This window comes from Scyliorhinus canicula, chromosome 5 (genome assembly GCF_902713615.1).
Source record: "Scyliorhinus canicula chromosome 5, sScyCan1.1, whole genome shotgun sequence".
Classification (NCBI taxonomy): domain Eukaryota; kingdom Metazoa; phylum Chordata; class Chondrichthyes; order Carcharhiniformes; family Scyliorhinidae; genus Scyliorhinus; species Scyliorhinus canicula.
In genome coordinates, this window is record NC_052150.1 from 199,495,154 (window position 1) to 199,518,908 (window position 23,755).

The 23,755-nt window shown below is 48.2% G+C and overlaps 1 protein-coding gene across 2 annotated transcripts in view; it reads right to left on the bottom strand.

Annotated features, from left to right (window-relative positions):
- Nucleotides 1–23,755, bottom strand: part of LOC119966513 (leucine-rich repeat-containing protein 37A3-like) — a 194,650-nt gene that overhangs the window by 105,542 nt on the left and 65,353 nt on the right. The gene's annotated exons all lie outside the window — the stretch shown is intronic.

Sequence of the window (23,755 nt, forward strand, 5' to 3'; positions counted from 1 at the left end):
ATCTTCTGAATTCACCAGGTGCTCCCTCCTTCCCAGGCCTTTCCAAACTGATAACCCACAACATCCTCCCATCTGCAATCCAATTCCCTTTTAAAGATCTCAATCAAATCTGCTTCCACCACCCTCTCAGGAAGTTTGTTCCAGATTCCAACCACCCTCTGGGTGAAAAGTTTTTCCCCATATCACTTTTATTCCTTTTGCCAATTATTTTGAATCTGTGCCCTCTAGTTCTTAATGCTCTTTTGAGTAGGACCAGTTTCTCACTATTTACATAGAAACATAAAAATAGGAGGAGGACATTCAGTCTTTCGAGCCTGCTCCGCCATTCATTATAATCCTGGCTGATCATCCAGTTTAATACCTGATCCCGCCTTTACCCATATCCTGTGATCCCCTTCGCCAAAGTGCTATGACTAACTGCTTCTTGAAAGCATAGTGTTTTAGCCTCAACTGCTTTCTGTGATAAAGAATTCTATAAGCTGACCACTCTCTATGTGAAAAGACTTCTCCTCATCTCAGTCCCAAGTGGTCTACCCCGTACCCTTAGACTGTGACCCTGAGTTCTGGACACCCGACCATCCAAGAAGGGAACATCCTTCTTTCATCTACCCAGTCCCGTCCGGTTAGAATTTTTCGAGACACCCCCCCCCCCCCTCCCCCTTACGGGTATAGGGTGGATACGTGGGTTTGAGTAGAGTGATCATTGCTCGGCACAACATCGAGGGCCGAAGGGCCTGTTCTGTGCTGTACTGTTCTATGTTCTATATGGTGCCCAGAACTGGAGGCAGTACTCCAGATGAGGCCGAACTAGTGTCTTATACAAGTTCAACATGACTTGTAATTAATGTCCCTATTAATAAAGCGTTGCATACTACGTGCTTTATTAACTGCTCTCTCAACGTTCCATGCCATCTTTAATAGAACATAGAACATACAGTGCAGAAGGAGGCCATTCGGCCCATCAAGTCTGCACTGACCACTTAAGCCCTCACTGACACCCTATTCCTGTAGCCCAATAACCCCTCTTAATCATTTTGGACACTAAGGGCAATTTAGCATGGCCAATCCACCTAACCTGCACGTCTTTGGACTGTGGGAGGAAACTGGAGCACCCGGAGGAAACCCACGCAGACATGGGGAGAACGTGCAGACTCCGCACAGTCAGTGAACCAGCGGGGAATCGAACCTGGGATCCTGGTGCTGTGAAGCCACAGTGCTAACCACTATGCTACCGTGCTGCCCTGTACATATGTACTTAATGTCGTAAGTACATGAGTTCCCCCTGTTCCTGCAACTCCTTTACAGTTTCTGCCTTTATTTTATACTGTCTGAAAATGAAAATCGCTTATTGTCACGAGAAGGCTTCAATGAAGTTACTGTGAAAATCCCCTAGTCGCCACATTCCGGCGCCTGTTCGGGGAGGCTGGTACATGAATTGAACCGTGCTGCTGGCCTGCCTTGGTCTGCTTTAAAAATCAACGATTTAGCCCAGTGTGCTAAACAAGCCCCTACATATCTGTCTCTACATATTGTTCCTGCCAAAATGAATCACACCACAAGATTATCCTCATCACAGTTGACAATGTTTCCAATCTTCGTATCAGCTTCAACTTTTGAAATCATGTCCTGAACACCAGTCTAGGTCATTAATTTATATCAGGAAGAGCAAGGAGCCTAACACAGCCCCCTGGGGAGATCCACTACAAACCTTCCCTCAATCTAAAAAAACAACTATTTATCACTACGCTCTGTTGACTGTCACTCAGCCAATTTATTTTCCAAGTGCCTACTTTCCCTTTTATTCCATGAGCTAGAATTTTGCTCACAAATTTGTTGGCTGGAACTATAGCAAATGCTTTTTAAAAATCCACATCAACAACATTGTCCTCATCAAAATGTTACCTCAAAAAAACTCCAACAAGCCAGTTAAACATGATTTTCCCTTAATTAATCCATGCTGGCTTTTCGTAATTATCCTGCAATTGTCCAAGTGACTATTGATTTGTCCCAAACTTTAGTTTCCAGCAGTTTCCCTACCACCAAACTCAAACTGACTGGGATACAGTTGCCAACTTTATCCTCGGAGCCCTTTTCAAACAAGGGCATAAAATTAGCAATTCTCGAGTCCTCTGGCAACATGCCGTGTCTACGGAAGACTGGAAAATTATCACTCATGTCTCTGCAATTTCCACTCTCACTTCCCTCCATACCCTTGGATGCATTTCATCCGGTCCTGGTACCTTATCTATTTTAAGATTGCCAAACAACTCTACTTCTCAATTGTAAATTATTTGCGTGCACCAGTTACCTCCTCTCTCACCTCGGCCTGGGTAGCATCTTCTTCCTTTATAAAGACAGATGCAAAGTTCTTGTTTAATACCTCTACTATTTCTCCTGCCTCCTCGTGCAAGTCTTTTTTATCCCTAATCAGACTTCTTTATTTTATTATTTATATGCTCAGAGAAGACCTTGGGATTCCTTTTATGTTAACTGTAAGTCTCTTTGCTACATATTCTTTAACTTTATTATTGCACTGTAACTTCCCTTATTTCTGATAAGCATGCGTGTGTGTCCTGGTGTTAGTTTTTCCTTGGGTTTAGTGATAAATAAATTTTATTTCTTTAACTCAAGAAAACCTTGTCTGATTGGCTCCTTATTGCTCACTGCATTAGTTAAACACATTCTGATTTGAAAATGGTATATCCTCGTAAAAAACTAACTTAAAGTTTTGTTGTGACCAACCAAGGAGCTGATAAGAGGGGAGCCAGTCCACTTCTTCTCACATAGTCATAACAAAATCGGGGGCCCGTATCCAGAATTTATTTCCATAGACTGACAAAAGATCTGTTTGGGAAAGTAAATTGTTACAACAAAAACATTTTAAAGCTACGAAAGGTTTTCTTGGGTCTGTAATACTCGAAAGCCAGGAGAACTGAAATTTGGAATGGCTGGTGAAACATCCGGAGGTGGAAATTGAGAACACAAACAGATAAATTAGCGGTAGAGAAATTAAGATTGGAGCAGTGGAAATTGGAACTGGAATTTGAGGAAAGGGAAAAAGAGAGAATAGCAGGAACTGAAGGAAGAGGGAAAGTCCAAAGAAGACAGCAAGAAAGGGGCACAAGACTATATGAACTATGCAGGGAGGTAGAGACAGCCAAGGCAGGCTGGAAAATAGTACTCCTCAAAAGGTCAGGGATAGTCCAGAGAGGCTGAAAAGGCTGACAAAGTCATCAGAATCTGAGCAAGCACAGGGAACCAAGAGGGAATTGAAAGTACTACAGGAGGCAAAGTAAGAAATTGGGGCCTTCAATGAATTGGTGTGTTCTGCAGTCTAAAACCCAAAAAACGCTTTCTAAAAAGGCAACAATTTCTGAACAGTTTGGAAACAGCAAGGTCACTTAATTCAGGCTGCCATGTTTGTGGTGATCACAAGTTAACTAGATGCAATACAACTGAGCAAACACTAGAGGGGGCACGGGAGAGCCATATAAATAGACGGGGACAGGAAGTGATGACACACTTCACAGAGGGCAGAACTTGGAGCAGGACAGACACCCACACATACCAGCTAGGAACACTGAAGGTAACCTTAGGAAACAGCTCTGAAGAGGGAACAAACTCACAATAAAGCATCTTCTCCACATTTGAGACTACGAGCTTTATTAAGACACGAGTAACAACACATGGTACCCAGGAGTGGCTTCAGACGCTTACTACAGGACAACTCAGTGGCAGATACAGAAAGCTCAAAATGGCATGGAAATCTCCTACTGGACATTTGACTTGGGAAGACATCGCTAATTCGAGGATGTGGTATGGATACCCAGATCAGCTGGACCAGACTGGCGTTGTAAGAAATGTCTGGAAAAGGTTTAAACAAATGTTTGATATTTATCTCACAGCTAATGATGTACAAGAAGCCTCAGACAACATTAAAATAGCAATTCTCACCGCAGGGCCTGTAAATAGGAAAGTGTATAATGGATTTAAATACTCAAAAGATGAAGACAGAAACAGCTTACAAATGTTACTAAACAAATTTGAAGAGTACTGTGAGAAATTTGAACAGCAAGGCATGCTCAGAGTCCAAACTGCACAGAGACTGGGTGATGCAAAACTTAAAAAATCACGAAAAGAACAAGAAATCGCGAATGAAAAGTACAGATCAAAAAGAAGAAATAACAAGAATTTCTCACAAAGCCAAAACGCTGAAACCCTGTCCAGATCGGGAAGAGAAGATTACTTACAACTTTTAGAAATCCAGTCCTGGTGGGAAAGAAAAAGAAAAGAAAAAAAGAAAGAAAAATCCCTGAAATCCGCGAAAAACGCGAAGAAATGGCGTCGGAGCACATTTTGCAGAGCACATTTTGTAAGCAAAGAACTACAAATCGCGTCTGCGCATGCGCCGGAACCGGAAGCCGCGCATGCGCAGTTTAAAAAAGATCGCGGTGCCGATCGTTATGCGCATGCGCAAGCCGCGCATGCGCAGTCAAAAAAAGTCTTGGTCGCGGATCGTCATGCGCATGCGCAAGCCGCGCATGCGCAATGGACACAGAACCGCACAGGGAAGGAAAGCCGATTTGCGCATGCGCAATTCATTCCTACGCGTGACGTCATGACGTCTGAGCATCCCGACCACGCCCACTTAAAAGGGAAATGCCCGAAAATTGAAAATAAGACACTTAAAGTGGTAAACACAAATTGTCTTGCCTCAGAACACAGAAAAACGCCTGAACTTAAACCAACAGTTAAAAACAACTTGCACAACACCCTGAAAAAAGCAGTCTGCACCACCCAAAGTGAAGAGAACAAAAAGAATTCCGAAACAACAAAAGATGATTTGTTTTTCGAAGATTACCTCTCAGACACAGCTGAGTCAGTCGGATATGCTTATCACAGCATCAGCGACACGGTCGCAAAGTTCAACACGAATCAACTCGTGGTAGAAGAAGCCAACGAAGATGAAATGGGTATCAAAGAATACTACTCAGACATGGAGGAGTTATTTGGACATGCTGATCACAGCATCAGCGACACCGTTGCAAAGCTCAACACGACTCTACTCATGGTAGATGAATCCAACACCATGATGCCATGGCAGCTCGTCGATACATTGGATGACAGCAATACCCTAGACGAAGACGACGCCACACAGAGAGCACAGGAAGACTCCACAGAGCGAGCGATGACAGGCTCCACAGTGCGAGTGATGAAAGACTCCAAAAGGGATGCAAGCAAACACTCCCTGGCGAACACCATGCATGAACAAGACCATGCAGGTAAACCCGCTGTATCTGAGCAACCGCAAGCAGACTATGAAAGTCTACCAAGCTCACAGGAACAAAAAGAAGACAATGCACCTCTACCCACTGCATGCGAAGACAGTGACAAGGTGATCACACTCGACGTACAGGATCACAGCGAGACTGACAGTTCTCAGCTTGTCTGTACCGACGCACAGAGCGAAAACAGTAACAAGGTGATCGCACTCGACGTACAGGATCACAGCGAGACTGACAGTTCTCAGCTTGTCTGTACAGAAGCACAGAGTCGGGCCACCCAACAGTCCAGAGAGACGATGCCGAAAGAAAACATGCAGATTTTGACTCCAGAAGAGGAGCACCTGGAGTCCAAAGAGACAACGCCGAAAGAAACCATGCAGATTCTGACTCCAGAAGAGGAGCACCTGGAGTCCAGAGAGACCAAGCCAAAAGAAACCATGCAGATTGTGACTCCAGAAGAGGAGCACCCGGAGTCCAGTGAGACAACATCAACAGAAATCATGAAGATTTCAACTCCAGAAGCGGAGCACCAGAAGTCCACAGACACCACGTCAATTGTAATCATGGAGGTTTTGACTCCAGAAGAGGAGCGCCAAGAATCCAGAGACACCGCTTCAAATGAAATCGAGAAGAATGTGACTCCGGAAGAGGAGCACCAAGAAAGCAAAGATGAGGAATCCAATTCTCCACAAATGATTGATGTCACCTGCACCGATGCAACATCAGATCATTCGCACCACTCTCGAGACGAAATGCTCAATGACTCAAATTATCCACTCGGGACACGAATAGAGTATAACAAGAAAAACAAAAGTCAAAAGAAGCACAGCAGAAACGGGACAAACAACAGCAAGAACAAAAGCAACATGAAGCGCGACAAGACCAACAACAATAGCAAGAAGCACAGCAGAAACGAGAACGACAACAGAAAGAACAAAAGCAACATGAAGCGCGACAAGACAAACAACAAAGTCAGGCACAAAGATAGCGACAACGACAGAGACAGAAACAACAAGAACGGCAACGAAAACAACAAAGTCAGGAACAAAGATAACGACAACACCAAAGACAGAAACGACAAAAACAGCAACACGAACGGCAACGAAAACAACAAAGTCAGGAACAACGACAGTGCCAACACCAAAGACAGAAACGACAAAAACAGCAACAAGTACGGCAACGAAAACAACAAAAACAGGAACGACAGAAACAACAGCAATGAAACAACGACTTGTACATAATGGTACTACTTGGCACATGAAGGACAATGCCACAGCACACTGCAAAACGATGACAAGACTACAAACATGTCATGGGATGACGACGAATCGCACAAACACACGTCTGCTCCAGAACGAGCAAGCACACCAGCATCCAAGGCGGATGAGACAATAAATCAACACCACAAGCACAGAAAAAAAAAAAGTCCATGCCAGTCAACATCAGTGAGGTGACCATGCAAACACCTCGGGATGATGCATTGGGTACTTAAAATAACAAGGAACACCAACAACATTGACGGCGGACTTGCAATATCAATATCACCACGTCATCAACAACAAAAAGAAAAAAAAGCTCTGAACAAATTCATCAAGTTTGGACTCATAAATGTTTTTATTAAGATTGGACATATAACTACATTGGCTTTGTACAATATGCAATAGCACCATCACCTGTCTAGATACACATATCATAAGTAACTGTTTTCTATAATTTTCTTTAAAGATGTACAGCAAATATGTAAAGAGAAAAAGGGGGATGTGGTGATCGTAGATTGACTAGAAAAACAACTGAGCAAACACCAGAGGGAGAGCTATAAATACACCGGGACAGGATGTACAATTTTCTTTAACGATGTACAGAAAATATGTAAAGAGAAAAAGGGGGATGTGGTGATCACAAGTTAACTAGATGCAATACAACTGAGCAAACACTAGAGGGGGCACGGGAGAGCCATATAAATAGACGGGGACAGGAAGTGAGGACACACTTCACAGAGGGCAGAACTTGGAGCAGGACACACACACACACGCCAGCTAGGAGCACTGAAGGTAGCCATAGGTAACAGCTCTGAAGAGAGAACGAACTCACAATAAAGCATCTTCTCCACATTTGAGACTACGAGCTTTATTAAGACACGAGTAACAACACAATGTTGACATTTCTAAGCTGGTAGGATGGTGCACCCCTTAACTATGCTAGAGTTTAGAAAGGATCCTTGATATGTAACCTATAAAACGTTGATCTTGAACAGAGTGACAAATAGGAAGGTATGGGTACTTGTGCTGTATCCATTGGTCAGAAGGGTTTGAATAGTTGATTGGGGCTGAATTTCCCACTCCTGTTCCTAGTTCTTATGTTTTTGACACTAGCCTTCAGAAAAAAGGTGGATTAATAAATGCTCTGGCACAGGGGCTGGGTCCTGATGACTTTGCAGTGCTCGTCAGGCACTGTAACCTCAGATGGATTACAAGAAGGACTACCAAGGAAAGGATTTCTTAATAGAGCAAAATGCTGTTACCACAAGCGACTGAGATGAACACACTGTGCTTCTGCCCATCCACTGGGATCCCTCCCAACTGTCATGCGTCGTATACCTTTTCTATCTAATTAATGCATCATATCTAAACTGTTGTTTTATAATAAACTTAATAAATTATCTAATGATTGCCTATGAACTGGGGCAGCACGGTGGCACAGTTGATGGCATTGCTGCCTCACGGCGCCGAGGCCCGGGTTCAATCCCGGCCCAGAGTCACTGTCCGTGCAAAGTTTGCACATTCTCCCAGTGTCTGCGTGGATCTCACCCCCAAACCCAAACAGATGTACAAGGTGGGTGAATTGGCCATGCTAATTTGCCCGAGTCGTCATTTTTCAAAATTCTGCAGATACTTGAATGGTTCTTTGAGGTCAAACGGTAGCAAACGTAACTCCACTAATTAAGATACTCTGAGAGACAATGAAACTCACCCTGTGTCCAGACAAAGATACTTCTAAAGCATACAGAAACTAATTGCTTCATCGATTGGAGATGACAAGAGATCCTCATAATGTCCAGACGGATTAATAGATTTCACTTTCAAGGAATATACGAAAACTGGGATGAAGGCCAGCTGATAGGCTGCCCCAAGTGTGTGTGTGAACCAGTGCTGGGGTGTCAGAAGCAGATGACACCAAACAAAAAAGCCAGCCGGTAGCAGCAGAAACCTTGCAAAAGCTTTTTCCAGGTATATTGTCATCTGTCTTTCTCAGATTAGTGAAGTAACCATGGCAAAATGGCAACAGCCTGAAAACCTAGGCCAGTTGCAGAATTGGACAATCGAAAGTGAACAGCAGCCAGGCCTAATAAGAATTCAGACAGGCCTTATAAACATAGACAAGGGTAAGTCTGAATTTATCCTAGAAGCTGGAACTGGAGTCCTCGAGTGAAGACTACATCCCAGCAAAGAGAAGACACGGCGACAACAGATGAGGGTGTGCGAGACCAGCGTTCGCGAAGAAGATCCTTAGTTCAGAGGAAAGTCATCGGAATCAGCAGAACTCCGCAAGAGTCATTCCCGGAGGAGCAGCCTGGTCAAAAAACTACACGTATAGTATTGATAAGTTTGTTTCACGATTGACGAAATAAGAATAGTATTTTGTGTATTGTCTAGTATTGACATCTGACATCTCAAATCCAGTATCAGCCAGTGCCTCCACAGCATATGTGAAAGGGCTATGTACACTCCTTACACATGAGAATGAACCTCCAGGGGGCTCCTGGTGTCTTCCATATATGGAAACAGGAATCCGATTGGGTGCTGCAACCCCCCTCTCCGGTAACTTGATTGACTGGAAGCCAGAAAACTTTCCAGAAAGGCAAGAAAGAAACAGAGTGGAGGGGGTATAAGGAGACCCCTTGAAGCCACCCCCAGCGAAGTCTCCACCTCGAGTGAAGACTACATCCCAGCAAAGAGAAGACACGGCGACAACAGATGAGGGTGTGCGAGACCAGCGTTCGCGAAGAAGATCCTTAGTTCAGAGGAAAGTCATCGGAATCAGCAGAACTCCGCAAGAGTCGTTCCCGGAGGAGCAGCCTGGTCAAAAAACTGAACATATAGTATTGATAAGTTTGTTTCAGGATTGAGAGTTGAACTAGATCAGCCATGAACTAGTTGTCTGGTGCAGCAGGTTTGAAGGGCCAAATGGAAGACAATAAAACTCACCTTGTACCAGACAAAGATACTTCTAAAGCATACAGAAACTAATTGCCTCCTCGATTGGAGACGACAAGAGATCCTCGTAATGTGCAGACGGATTAATAGATTTCACTTTCAAATTAAAATTCAAAAAGAGGTATGAAAGCCAACATAAGTGTACTTTACCTCAATGCTCGTAGTATTCGGAATAATCTTAAATAGAATCATAGAATTTACAGTGCAGAAGGAGGTCATTCGGCCCATCGGGTCTGCACCGGCTCCTGGAAAGAGCACCCTACCCAAGGTCAACACCTCCACCCTATCTCCATAACCCAGTAACCCCACCCAGCTCTAAGGGCAATTTTGGACACCAAGGGAAATTTATCATGGCCAATCCACCTAACCTACACATCTTTGGAGGAAACCCATGCACACACGGGAGGATGTGTAGACTCCGCACAGACAGTGACCCAAGCCGGAATCGAACCTGGGACCCTGGAGCTGTGAAGCAATTGTGCTATCCACAATGCTACCGTGCTGCCCACATAAGGTATAAATAAGGTAAATAAGTTCATGGCGCAAATCATCGTAAATGACTATGATTTAGTGGCCATCACTGAAACATGGTTAAAAGATGGTCACGACTGGGAGTTAAATATCCAAGGGTATCAAACAAGGACAGAGTGGATGGTAAGGGAGGTGGTGTAGCTCTGTTATTTAAGGATGACATCCGGGCAATAGTAAGGGATGACATTGGTGCTATGGAGGATAAAGTTGAATCCATTTGGGTAGAAATCAGGAATAGTAAGGCAAAAAAGTCACTGATAGGAGTACTCTATAGGCCACCAAATAGTAACATTATGGTGGGGCAGGCAATAAACAAAGAAATAACTGATGCATGTAGAAATGGTACAGCAGTTATCATGGGGGATTTTAATCTACATGTCGATTGGTTTAACCAGGCCGGTCAAGGCAGCGTTGAGGAGGAGTTTATAGAATGTATCCGTGATAGTTTCCTGGAACAGTATGTAATGGAACCTACAAGGGAACAAGCAGTCCTGGATCTGGTCCTGTGTAATGAGACAGGATTGATTAATGATCTCATAGTTAGGGATCCTCTCGGAAGGAGCGATCACAATATGGTGGAATTTAAAATACAGATGGAGGGTGAGAAGCTAAAATCAAACACTAGTGTTTTGTGCTCAAACAAAGGAGATTACAATGGGATGAGAGAAGAGGTAGCTAAGGTAGACTGGGAGCAAAGACCTTATGGTGAAACAGTTGAGGAACAGTGGAGAACCTTCCAAGTGATTTTTCACAGTGCTCAGCAAAGGTTTATACCAACAAAAAGGAAGGACGGTAGAAAGAGGAAAAATCGATCGTGGATATCTAAGGAAATGAGGAAGAGTATCAAATTGAAGGAAAAAGCAGACAACGTGGCAAAGATTAGTGGGAGACAAGAGGACTGGGAAATCTTTAGGGGGCAACAGAAAGCTACTAAAAAAGCTATAAAGAAGAGTAAGATAGATTATGAGAGTAAACTTGCTCAGAATATAAAAACAGATAGTAAAAGTTTCTACAAATATATAAAACAAAAAAGAGTGGCTAGGGTAAATATTGGTCCTTTAGAGGATGAGAAGGGAGATTTAATGATGGGAGATGAGGAAATGGCTGAGGAATTGAACAGGTTTTTTGGATCGGTCTTCCCAGTGGAAGACACAAATAACATGCCAGTGACTGATAGAAATGAGGCTATGACAGGTGAGGAGCTTGAGATGATTATAGAACATAGAACAGTACCTCGGCCCTCAATGTTGTGCCGAGCCATGATCACCCTACTCAAACCCACGTATCCACCCTATACCCGTAACCCAACAACCCCCCCTTAACCTTACTTTAATTAGGACACTACGGGCAATTTAGCATGGCCAATCCACCTAACCCGCACATCTTTGGACTGTGGGAGGAAACCGGAGCACCCGGAGGAAACCCACGCACACAGGGGGAGGACGTGCAGACTCCACACAGACAGTGACCCAGCTGGGAATCGAACCTGGGACCCTGGAGCTGTGAAGCATTTATGCTAACCACCATGCTACCCTGCTGTTATCACTAAGGAAGTAGTGATGGGTAAGATAAAGGTAGACAAGTCTCCTGGCCCTGATGGAATGCCTCCCAGAGTGCTGAAAGAGATGGCTAGGGAAATTGCAAATGCACTAGTGATAATTTACCAAAATTCACTAGACTCTGGGGTGGTTCCAGCGGATTGGAAATTAGCAAACGTGACACCACTGTTTAATAAAGGAGGTAAGCTGAAAGCGGGTAATTATAGGCCAGTGAGCTTAACTTCGGTAGTAGGGAAGATGCTTGAATCTATCATCAAGGAAGAAATAGCAAGGCATCTGGATGGAAATTGTCCCTTTGGGCAGACGCAGCATGGGTTCATTAAGGGCAGGTCGTGTCTAACTAATTTAGTGGAATTTTTTGAGGACATTACCAGTGCGATAGATAATGGGGAGCCAATGGATGTGGTATATCTGGATTTCCAGAAAACCTTTGACAAGGTGCAACACAAAAGGTTGCTGCGTAAGATAAAGATGCATGGCATTAAGGGTAAAGTAGTAGCATGGATAGAGGATTGGTTAATTAATAGAAAGCAAAGCCCACCCGGGGGAGAAAGAATTCTCCTTCTTCCCAGTACACAACGTGTACACCAGAATTGACTTCTTTGTGGTGGGGAAAACGGTGCTTCCAGGGATAGACAAAGTGGAATACTCCGCAATTGTGATATCAGACCACGCTCCACACTACATGGACGTGCTGCTAGAGACGAGAAGGGCCCAGCGCCCCACATGGAGGTTGGACGGTGCCTTACTAGCTGACAAGGCCTTCAGCGAAAGGATAGCGCGGGCCATAGCAGAGTACACGGAGGACAACCAAAACAGGGAGGTCTCACCCTCCACGTTCTGGGAAGCGCTTAAGGCCGTACTAAGAGGGGAAACCATTGCCTTCAAAGCGCAAAGAGATAGGGAGGAAAGGGTGGCTAGGCAGAAGCTGGTCGACTCCATACTGGAGGTAGACCGTAAATACTCCAAGGCCCCGATCGCAGAGCTCCTGGCGGAGAGGAAAGAACTACAAAGGAACTTTGACGTGCTCTCCACCAGGAAAGCAGTGCACCAACTCCGCCAGGCGCGTGGGACCCTGTACGAACACGGAGACAAAGCCAGCCGCCTGTTGGCACACCAGCTGAGAAAGCAGGCAGCCACCAGAGAAATTGCGCAAATCAGGGGTACCGGAGGCACATTGGAAACAGAACCAGAGAGGATTAACAAAACCTTCAAGGCCTTCTACCAAGAGCTGTACACCTCAGAGCCCCCAACGGGGAAGGCTGGGATGAACCGGTTCCTTGATGGACTGGACATACCAGTCGTGGGAGGGGGCAGAAAACGGGACCTGGAAGCACCACTAGCACTGGGAGAGATCATGGACAGCATTAGCTCCATGCAGACGGGGAAGGCGCCGGGACCGGACGGATTCCCGGCGGACTTCTACAAACAATTTGCGACAGCGCTGGCCCCGCACCTGCGGGAGATGTTCACAGACTCGCTAGCTAGGGGCACACTGCCACCCACGTTAGCACAGGTCTCAATCTCGCTGATACCTAAGAAAGACAAAGACCCAACGGAATGTGGGTCATACAGACCCATATCTCTGCTGAACGCAGATGCCAAAATACTGGCCAAAATCCTAGCCAAAAGGCTAGAAGACTGTGTACCTGAGGTGGTCACAGAGGACCAGACGGGCTTCGTCAAAGGTAGACAGCTTACCTTGAACATCAGGCGCCTGCTGAACGTGATAGTGACCCCCTCCGGGGAGAGAACACAAGAGGTGATCGTCTCCCTGGACGCAGAAAAGGCCTTCGACAGAGTCAAATGGAAATACCTCAGAGGTACTGGAGCGGTTCGGGCTTGGAACAGGGTTCAACGCTTGAGTAAAGCTCCTATGCAACGCTCCCATGGCGAGTGTATGGACCAACAATACCAACTCCCAATACTTCCAACTGCACAGGGGCACCAGACAAGGATGCCCACTGTCCCCGCTGCTGTTCGCACTAGCAATCGAACTGCTAGCAATCGCGCTCCGGGCAGCAAAAAATTGGAGGGGGATCCGAAGGGGAGGCAGAGAGCACAGAGTCTCACTCTATGCAGATGATCTGCTCCTCTACATCTCGGACCCACAAAGCAGCATGGACGGAATCATCGCGCTCCTGAAAGAGTTTGGAGCCATCTCGGGCTACAAACTCAACATGAGCAAAAGCGAGATCTTAAAGGGGCTGCCATTCAAACAAGCCCGACACAAATTCCACTACCTAAGGATCCAAATAGCCCATGACTGGAAAGGGATCCACAAATGGAACCTCACCAGCCTGACGGAGGAAGTAAAAAAGGACCTGCAAAGATGGAACACACTCCCACTCTCCCTCGCGGGGTGAGTCCAGACGATCAAAATGAACGTACTGCCCAGGTTCCTCTTCCTGTTTAGATCCATTCCGATCTACATTCCCAAGGCCTTTTTCAAAGCGCTGGACAAACTTATCATGGCGTTCGTATTGGGGGGGTAAAAATGCTAGGATCCCAAAGAAGGTCCAACAAAAAACAAAATCCAGGGGGGGCTAGCCCTCCCGAACCTACGATTCTACCACTGGGCGGCAACAGCCGAGCGAGTAAGGGGATGGATCCAGGAGCCAGAAGCCGAGTGGGTGCGTGCGGAGGAGGCCTCCTGCATGGGGACCCCCCTCCGGGCCCTCGCCACGGCAGCACTCCCATCCCCACCCAAAAACACTCCAGCAGCCCAGTGGTGACAACCACCCTCCAATCCTGGAACTAACTGCGGCAGCAATTTGGCCTGACCAAAATGTCGGACAAGGCTCCCATCTGCGGACTTCCGGTTGCGGCTATGCGGAGCTAAGCCGCACGTTCGGCAGCTCCCGCTATTGAGGGACTTTTGGGCCGTTTCGAGGGCCCCAAACGGCGCTGTTTTAACGCATCCCGGTGGGGGAAGGTGCCTGGAGGAACTTGCCCCACACTATATGGTGCTCACCCGGAGTGGGACGAAGAAAGAAGCTGCAGCAGCTCCCCAAATAAAACGTGGGAAGGAAAACAAAATGGCGGCCGGTTCAACACACGAGGACTGGTGGAAGTGGGCGCAGGAGCAGCAGGCTCCATGAATGCAACTACGAACAAGCTGCTTGGGACCCAGGCGGCCCAGGAGGTGTCTATTCGGGAGTTGCAGCAGCAGGCCGTTGAAAGGGAGGAGGAGGCCGTGGTCCTCGTGGGGAAAGTGGAGTTGCACAAGGCACTTCATAAAAAGTGGCAAGACCGCTAGGAGGAGCTGGACGTTCGCATGAGGTGAAAGAATTTGAGGATCCTGGGCCTGGCGGAGGGGCTGGAGTGTCGGACCTCCCGGTGTATTTGACTACGATGCTGAACTCGTTGATGGGAGCGGGGTCCTTCCATTTGCCCCTGGAGCTTGAGGGAGCTCACAGAGTGATGGTCAGGAGGCCCAAGGCAAATGAGCCCCCGAGGGCGGTGCTGGTGCGGTTCCATCGATTCAGTGACCGGGAGTGTGTGCTGCGCTGGGCCAAGAAAGAGAGGAGCAGTAAATGGGAGAATTCGGTAGTGAGGATCTACCACGACTGGAGTGCGGAGGTGGCTAAGCGGCGGGCCGGGTTCAACCGGACGAAGGCGGTGCTTCATGCCAAGCAGGTCAGGTTTGGAATGTTGCAGCCTGCGCGCCTATGGGTGACATACAAGGACCGGCACCATTACTTCGAGTCCCCGGAGGAGGCGTGGGCCTTTGTACAGGCGGAGAAGCTGGACTCGAACTAGGGTCTGGGGACATACTTTGGCCGTCGTTGTTTCTGCTGTTGCTGTTTTGTTTCAACTTTTGTAACTTCGACATGTGTGTTATGTATGCTGGTTTTCTGTTTGCTCTGTTTACGGGTGGGTTTGTTAGTTGGGTATGGTTGTGGGTTAGGTGGGGAGGTGGGGTTAAGTACCATGGAGGGTGCGTCGCGGCTTGGGGGGGGGGGGGGGGGGATACCGGGTTGCTGCTGGAATGACTAGGAAGGAGCCGGTGGGGAAGAGGAGAGGCGTTATCGCCATGGGGAACAGGTCGGGCGGGGTGTGATGGCCTGGGGCGAACATCTGATAAGCTATGGCTAGTCGGCGGGGGAGGGGGGCGGGTTGCCCTCTGATCCGGCTGATTACCTGGAACGTGAGGGGGCTGAACGGGCTGGTTAAGAGAACCAGGGTATTTTCCCATCTGAGGGGGTTGAAGGCGGACGTGGCTATGCTCCAGGAGACCCACCTGAAGGTGGCGGACCAGGTTCGTCTGAGGAAGGGGTGGGTGGGGCAGGTTTATCACTCAGGATTGGACGCGAAGAACCGGGGGGGTGGCGATTCTGGTGGGGAAGAGGGTGGCGTTCGAGGCGGCTGAGGTGGTGTCGGACAAGGAGGGCAGATATATCATGGTGAAGGGTAGGCTGCAGGGAGAGAAGGTGGTGCCGGTGAACGTATATGCCCCGAATTGGGATGATGCTGGCTTCATGAGGCGCTTGTTGGGGCGCATTCCGGACCTGGAGGCAGGGGGCCTGATCATGGGGAGAGATTTTAACACAGTGCTGGATCCCACACTGGACCGGTCCAGTTCAAGGACGGGCAGGAGACGGGCGGCGGCCAAAGTGCTGAGGGGATATATGGACCAGATGGGAGGGGTGGATCCCTGGAGGTTTGGGAGACCGAGAGCGCGGGAGTATTCCTTTTTCTCTCATGTCCATAGGGTTTATTCCCGGATAGACTTTTTTGTCCTGAGCAGGGGATTGATTCCGAGGGTGCAGGATGCCGAGTACTCGGCCATAGCGATTTCGGACCATGCCCCGCACTGGGTTTATCTGGAGATGGGAGAGGCGCGGGACCAGCGCCCGCTCTGGCGCCTGGATGTGGGGATGCTGGCGGAGGAGGAGGTGTGTAAGAGGGTTCGGAGAAGCATTGAGGGGGAAGTCCGGGTGGGGATGGTCTGGGAGGCTCTGAAAGCAGTGATCCGGGGGGAGCTGATCTCCATCCGGGCCCACAGGGAAAGGAGGGAGAGGAAGGAGAGGGCGAGACTGGTGGGAGAGCTCCTGGATGTGGACAGGAGATATGCGGAGACACCGGAGGAAGGGTTGCTGGGAGAACGGCGCAGTTTGCAGGCCAAATTTGACTTGTTGACCACCAGAAAGGTGGAGACACAGTGGAGGAGGGCGCAGGGCGCGGTATATGAGTATGGAGAGAAGGCGAGCAGGATGTTGGCGCATCAGCTCCGTAGGCGAGATACGGCTAGGGAAATTGGTGGAGTGAAGGGTGGGGGTGGAAATGTAGTGCAGAAGTAAACGGGGTCTTTAGGGACTTTTACAAGGAACTGTACCGGTCGGAACCTCCGAGGGGGAGAGAGGGGATGGAGAGCTTCATGAACAGGCTATGTTTCCCAAGGGTTCAAGAGAGGCTGGTAGAGGGGCTGGGGGTGCCGATAGAGCTGGAGGAGCTAGTCAGGGGGATCGGACAAATGCAGTCAGGTAAGGCCCCGGGGCCGGACGGGTTCCCGGCGGAATTTTACAAAAAGTATGCAGACCTGGTGGGTCCCCTGCTGGTGCGAACTTTCAATGAGGCATGGGAGGGGCACTGATCTCTTTGATCCTAAAGCGGGATAAGGACCCCTTGCAGTGTGGATGATACAGGCCTATCTCGCTCCTTAATGTAGACGCTAAGTTGCTGGCGAAGATCCTGGCCACCAGGATAGAGGATCGTTTGCCAGAGGTGATTCACGAAGATCAGACAGGATTTGTCAAGGGGCGGCAGCTCAACACGAATGTGCGGAGACTGCTCAATGTTATCATGATGCCGGCAGTGGAGGGGGAGGCGGAGATAGTGGTGGCACTGGACGCAGAGAAAGCGTTTGATAGAGTTGAGTGGGGGAACCTATGGGAGGTGCTGGAGAGGTTTGGATTTGGGAAGGGATTCATCAAATGGGTGAGGCTGCTTTACGCGGCTCCGATGGAGAGTGTAGTCACAAATGGAAGGAGATGGGAGTACTTTAGGCTCTATCGTGGGACCAGGCAGGGGTGCCCCCTGTCCCCTCTGCTCTTTGCACTGGCGATTGAACCGCTGGCTGTGGCGTTGAGGGAGTCAGGGAGATGGAGTGGTGTGGTGCGGGGTGGGGAGGAACACCGGGTATCGCTGAATGCGGACGACCTGCTGTTATATGTGGCGGACCCAGAGGGGGGAATGCCGGGGGTGATGGAGCTGTTAGCGGAATTTGGGGGCTTTTCGGGCTATAAGCTAAATTTAGGAAAGAGCACGGTATTTGTAGTGCACCCGGGAGATCAAGAGGAGGGAATTGGGAGGCTCCCTTTTAGGAGGGCAGTGAAGAGTTTCAGGTACCTGGGGGTGCAGGTGGCCAGGAGTTGGGGGACTCTCCATAAGCTTAACTTCACCAGACTTCACCAGGAGGAGGAATTTAAAAGGTGGGACATGGTGCCGCTGTCGTTGACGGGCAGAGTGCAATCCGTCAAAATGACGGTTCTCCCGAGGTTCTTGTTCCTCTTCCAGTGCTTGCCCATCTTTATCCCTAGGGCCTTTTTTAAAAGGGTAACCAGCAGCATCATGGGATTTGTTTGGGCGCATGGCACCCCGAGGGTGAAGAGGGTCTTCTTGGAGCGGGGTAGAGATGGGGGGGGCTGGCGTTGCCCAATCTCTCGGGGTACTACTGGGCGGCCAACGTGTCGATGGTGCGCAAGTGGGTGATGGAGGGGGAGGGGGCAGCATGGAAATGGATGGAGAGAGCGTCCTGTGGGGATACAAGCCTGGGGGCCCTGGTAACGGCGCCGTGGCCGCTCCCTCCCATGAGGTATACCACGAGTCTGGTGGTGGCGGCTACCCTCAAGATTTGGGGGCAGTGGAGGCGACATAGGGGAGAAGTGGGGGGCTCGATGGAGGCTCCGTTAAGGGGGAACCATAGGTTCGTCCCAGGGAACATGGATGGGGGATTTCAGGGATGGTACAGAGCGGGCATTAGACAGCTGAGGGACCTGTTTATTGACGGGAGGTTTGCGAGCCTGGGGGAGTTGGAGGAGAAAATTGGGCTCCCCCGGGAAACATGTTTAGGTATCTGCAGGTAAAGGCATTTGCTAGACAGCAGGTGGAGAGATTCCCTGCGCTCCCCGCGAAGGGGGTGAGTGACAGGGTGCTTTCGGGGGTCTGGGTCGGGGAGGGGAAGATATCCGATATCTACAAGCTTATGCAGGAGGTGGAAGAGGCGTCAGTAGAGGAGCTGAAAACTAAGTGGGAGGGGGAACTGGGGGAACAGATCGAAGACGGGACATGGGCTGATGCCCTGGAGAGGGTTAATTCTTCCTCCTCGTGTGCGCGGCTTAGCCTCATTCAATTCAAGGTGCTGCATAGGGCCCACATGACTGGGACGAGGATGAGTAGGTTCTTTGGGGGTGAAGATAGGTGTGTCAGGTGCTCGGGGAGTCCAGCGAACCATGCCCATATGTTCTGGGCATGTCCGGCACTGGAGGAGTTCTGGAAGGGGGTGGCGAGGACGGTGTCAAGGGTGGTGGGATCCAGGGTCAAGCCAGGATGGGGACTCGCGATCTTTGGGGTTGGGGTAGAGCCGGGAGAGCAGGAGGCGAAAGAGGCCGGTGTGCTGGCCTTTGAGTCCCTAGTAGCCCGGCGAAGGATTTTGCTACAATGGAAGGATGCAAGGCCCCTAAGCATGGAGACCTGGATCAATGACATGGTGGGTTTTATTAAGCTAGAGAAGGTCAAATTCGCCCTGAGAGGATCGGTGCAAGGGTTCTTTAAGCGGTGGCAACCTTTCCTCGACTTTCTGGCTCAACGATAGGGTACTGGGACAGTGGCAGCAGCAACCCGGGGGGGTGGGGGGGGACGATGACTATGTTTGTTTATTTTATTTAAATGTGATTTATTTAATTTTAATTTATGGTTAAGTTCTCTTGTTGGGGTGGGGGGGGGGGGGGGGGGGGGGGGGGGGGGGAATGGGATACATGTGTTGTTACGGTTTGGGGGGAGTTGCGGGGGTTATGGGGCAGTTTGTTGCATATTATTACTTGTTGTTATATTTTTATATTTTCTGTAAAAAATTCCAATAAAAATTATTCTTTTTTAAAAAAGGCTCCCATCTGCAACAACCATAGGTTCACACCAGCACTGACTGACGCCACCTTCAAAAGGTGGAGGCAGGACGGGGGGACACTGACAGTCAGGGACCTATACACGGACGACAGGATCGCAACACTGGACGAACTGACAGAGAAATTTCAGCTAGCCAGGGGGAACGAGCTACGGTACCTGCAGCTCAAAAACTTCTTACGAAAGGAGACAAGGACGTACCCACAACCGCCACGACAGACACGACTGTCGCGTCTGGGAACTGTAGCGACATGTATGACCGACTGGTAGAAAGGGACGACACCGTACTAGACGCAACAAGAAAGAAATGGGAGGATGACCTGGGGATTGAGATAGGGTGGGGACTCTGGAGCGAAGCACTGCATCGGGTCAACTTAACAAGAAACCGTATAAGTAGGTTCTTCCCGGAGGTGGAGGACAGATGTGGACGGTGCCAAAGAGGCCCGGCCAACCACGCCCACATGTTCTGGTCTTGCCCCAGACTTGTGGAGTACTGGACAGCCTTCTTCGAGGCTATGTCCAAAGTAGTGGGGGTGAGGGTGGAGCCATGCCCAATAGTGGCGGTCTTCGGGGTTTCAGACCAGCCAGATCTATTCCTGGGGAGGAGGGCGGACGCCCTTGCCTTTGCCTCCCGGATTGCCCGCCGTAGAATCCTGTTTGGCTGGCGGTCAGTAGCACCGCCCAGAGCTGCAGACTGGTTGTCCGACCTCTCGGAATCTCTCCAAATGGAGAAAATCAAATTCGCCATCCGAGGGTCAGACGACGGCTTCCATAGAACGTGGGAGCCATTCATGCAATTGTTCCGGGGCCTGTTTGTGGCCACAACGAACAAGAGGAAGAATAGTCGGGTGGCCAAGAATCAGGGGGAAATGGATGGGAATCGGGGGAAGGTAGCCGGGGGGAGGGGGGGGGGGCGGGAAGAGGGCTACGGGTTCGTTATGGGGGTTTGATGGGAAGCTAAGGCCCAAAACCAAATTGTAAATAAATGCCGATAAACATGTGCCTCGGCCATATTGGGGAATGTAAAATATGTATGCCGGCTAAAGGGGGCGGCCACAGTTGTTATTATGAAGATGCTTACCTGTAAATATACATGTTAATTTTTGCATGTTTTTTTTTCTAATAATTTGTAATTTGTTGGATATAAAATATGAAAACTCAATAAAAAACATTTAAAAAAAATAAAATTAATAGAAAGCAAAGAGTGGGGATTAATAGGTGTTTCTCTGGTTGGCAATCAGTAGCTAGTGGTGTCCCTCAGGGATCAGTGTTGGGCCCACAATTGTACACAATTTACATAGGTGATTTGGAGTTCGGGACCAAGTGCAATGTGTCCAAGTTTGCAGATGACTCTCTGATGAATGGTAAAGCAAAAAATGCAGAAGATACCGGAAGTCTGCAGAGTGATTTGGATAGGTTAAGTGAATGGGCTAGGGTCTGGCAGATGGAATACAATGTTGACAAATGTGAGGTTATCCATTTTGGTAGGAATAACAGCAAAAGGGAGTATTATTTAAATGATATAATATTAAAACATGCTGCTGTGCAGAGAGACATGGGTGTGCTAGTGCATGAGTCGCAAAAAGTTGGTTTACAGGTGCAAGAGGTGATTAAGAAGGCAAATGGAATTTTGTCCTTTATTGTTAGAGGGATGGAGTTTAAGACTAGGGAGGTTATGCTGCAATTGTATACGATGTTAGTGAGGCCACACCTGGAGTATTGTGTTCAGTTTTTGTCTCCTTACTTGAGAAAGGATGTACTGGTGCTGGAGGGTGTGCAGAAGAGATTCACTAGGTTAATCCCAGAGCTGAAGGGGTTGGATTACGAAGAGAGGTTGAGTAGACTGGGACTGCACTCGTTGGAATTTAGAAGGATATGGGGGGATCTTATAGAAACATATAAAATTATGACGGGAATAGATAGGATAGATGCGGACAGGTTGTTTCCACTGGCCGGTGAAAGCAGAACTAGGGGCCTCATTCCGGCGCCTTTTCAGGGAGGCTGGTACGGGAATTGAACCGTGCTGCTGGCCTGCCTTGGTCTGCTTTCAAAGCCAGCAATTTAGCCCTGCGCTAAACCAGCCCCTAATTTTTGAAGAATAAAGGAATTAAGGGTTATGGTGTTCGGGCCGGAAAGTGGAGCTGAGTCCACAAAAGATCAGTCATGTTCTCATTGAATGGCAGAGCAGGCTCGAGGGGCCAGATGGCCTACTCCTGCTCCTAGTTCTTATGTTCTTATTCAATCATAATCTGTAAAATTTATGTCCTGGCATATCTCTCATTCCACCATTATCAAGACAGGGTGCCAATCCTGGTTCAATGAGCAGTGCAGGACAGCGTGCCAGGAGCCACAACTACTAAACCGAGATGCTAACCTGGTGAAGCTACAACACCAGATTACATGCGTGCTCAACAGCAGAAAAGCATGTGTAAGGGACCTTCCTGTTGATTTCCTTGTTTCCCATTGATTTTACTTTGTCGTCGTCATTTTGATCCATGAGTATTTAATGGACATATGCCATTAAGTCATGCAAACGAAGTGAGGAACTCAAAAGTTGCAAAATGGTACACTGTGCTATGGAGGTTTAGCTTTTGAACAGAAAAACTCACTTTCTGGAACCCAAGAGATCAGAGGCATTCAGTTCGATTGCTGGTGGTCAATGAATTGGCCAAAGGCTGTATTCTGCCTGGTGACAAGCAGTTATTAGGTCCTACCCGTGTGGGATGGTTTTCAGAGAAACCAGGAAGGGACAGTTGTATACTGCATGTTGAGAGAAGAAGCTGTGAGCTGCTGACTCTCTCCAATTCTTTTTCCAGAAATGCTGCCTACCTGCTGTTTTCTGAATCGGCACAGAAATTTTGAGACTTGGATGAATCTACAGCGAAAATCATAACAGACTGCCAGGGTGCCGGGCTGGCAGTGCCAAGGTGCTCGGATGCCAAGTTGGCACTGTTAGAGAACCCCCTAACAGGTAAATTGGGGCATTGGGGGGGGGGATGCAGAGGCCATGGTGGGGGTTCCAGACATCAGGGCAGCATTTAAAAATTATGGTTAATAGAAAAAACTGAGGACAGAATAAAGGGCAGCATGGTGGCAGAGTGGCTAGCACTGCTGCCTCACAGCACCACGGACCCAGGTTTAATTCCGGGTTTTCTCCGGGTCCTCCGATTTCCTCAAACAGTCCAAAGATGTGCAGGTTAGGTAGATTGGCCATGATACAAATTGCCCCTTCATGTCCAGGGATGTGCAGGTTAGATGGGGTTGCGGGAATAGGGCAGGGGAGTTGGTCTAGGTGAGGTGCTCTTTCAGAGGATTGGTGCAGACTGGATGGGCCAAATGGCCTCCTTCTGCACTGGAGGAATTCTATGAAAGCAAAAACCTCCAACTGAAGGTCTAGACTGAAGAAAAGTATACTGGAATACATCCATATGAAGAGAGACTTTTATCCTTTTTACTTTTTATATTATTTTATTTTACACCACTCTTCCCCCCCCCGCCCCGTGTTTCTCTGTCTTGTGTGATTCGGTGACTTGTGTGTGTACAGAGTTTGAGAGGAGAGTTAGGAATTAGATCATATTTAACCAGTTGTACTTGCTGCACATTTAATTATAGTTAATGTTATTAATAAAAATTAATTGGGTTTAAATTTACAAACCTGGTGACTGCAATTATTGAGCAGCCAGAGACCAAAGAATTTGGGTATTTTTCTAAGAATTATTGGTTCATTCAATTGTGTGGTCAAGAGGCGCTGGAATTGGCTGCGCCCCTCGCTCAGGGTGCCGTAATACAGCTCACATAGAACTTACTAAGAATCTTATTCTGGATTTATTCTTTAAACAGCCCACACTACCCAACAACCCATGCTGGATTTGTACCAGCTCCCAGAGGTGAAAATTCGACACAATCAAACCCCATTCTTCATAGATTCTTCTACTCCAATGGAGAGATTTTATCATGTATTTTATTCCTCACTTTAATATTTTCTTTTTATGCTATCTCTTTCAATTAGGAAATCGATTACTACTGACGTTAATTGATACGG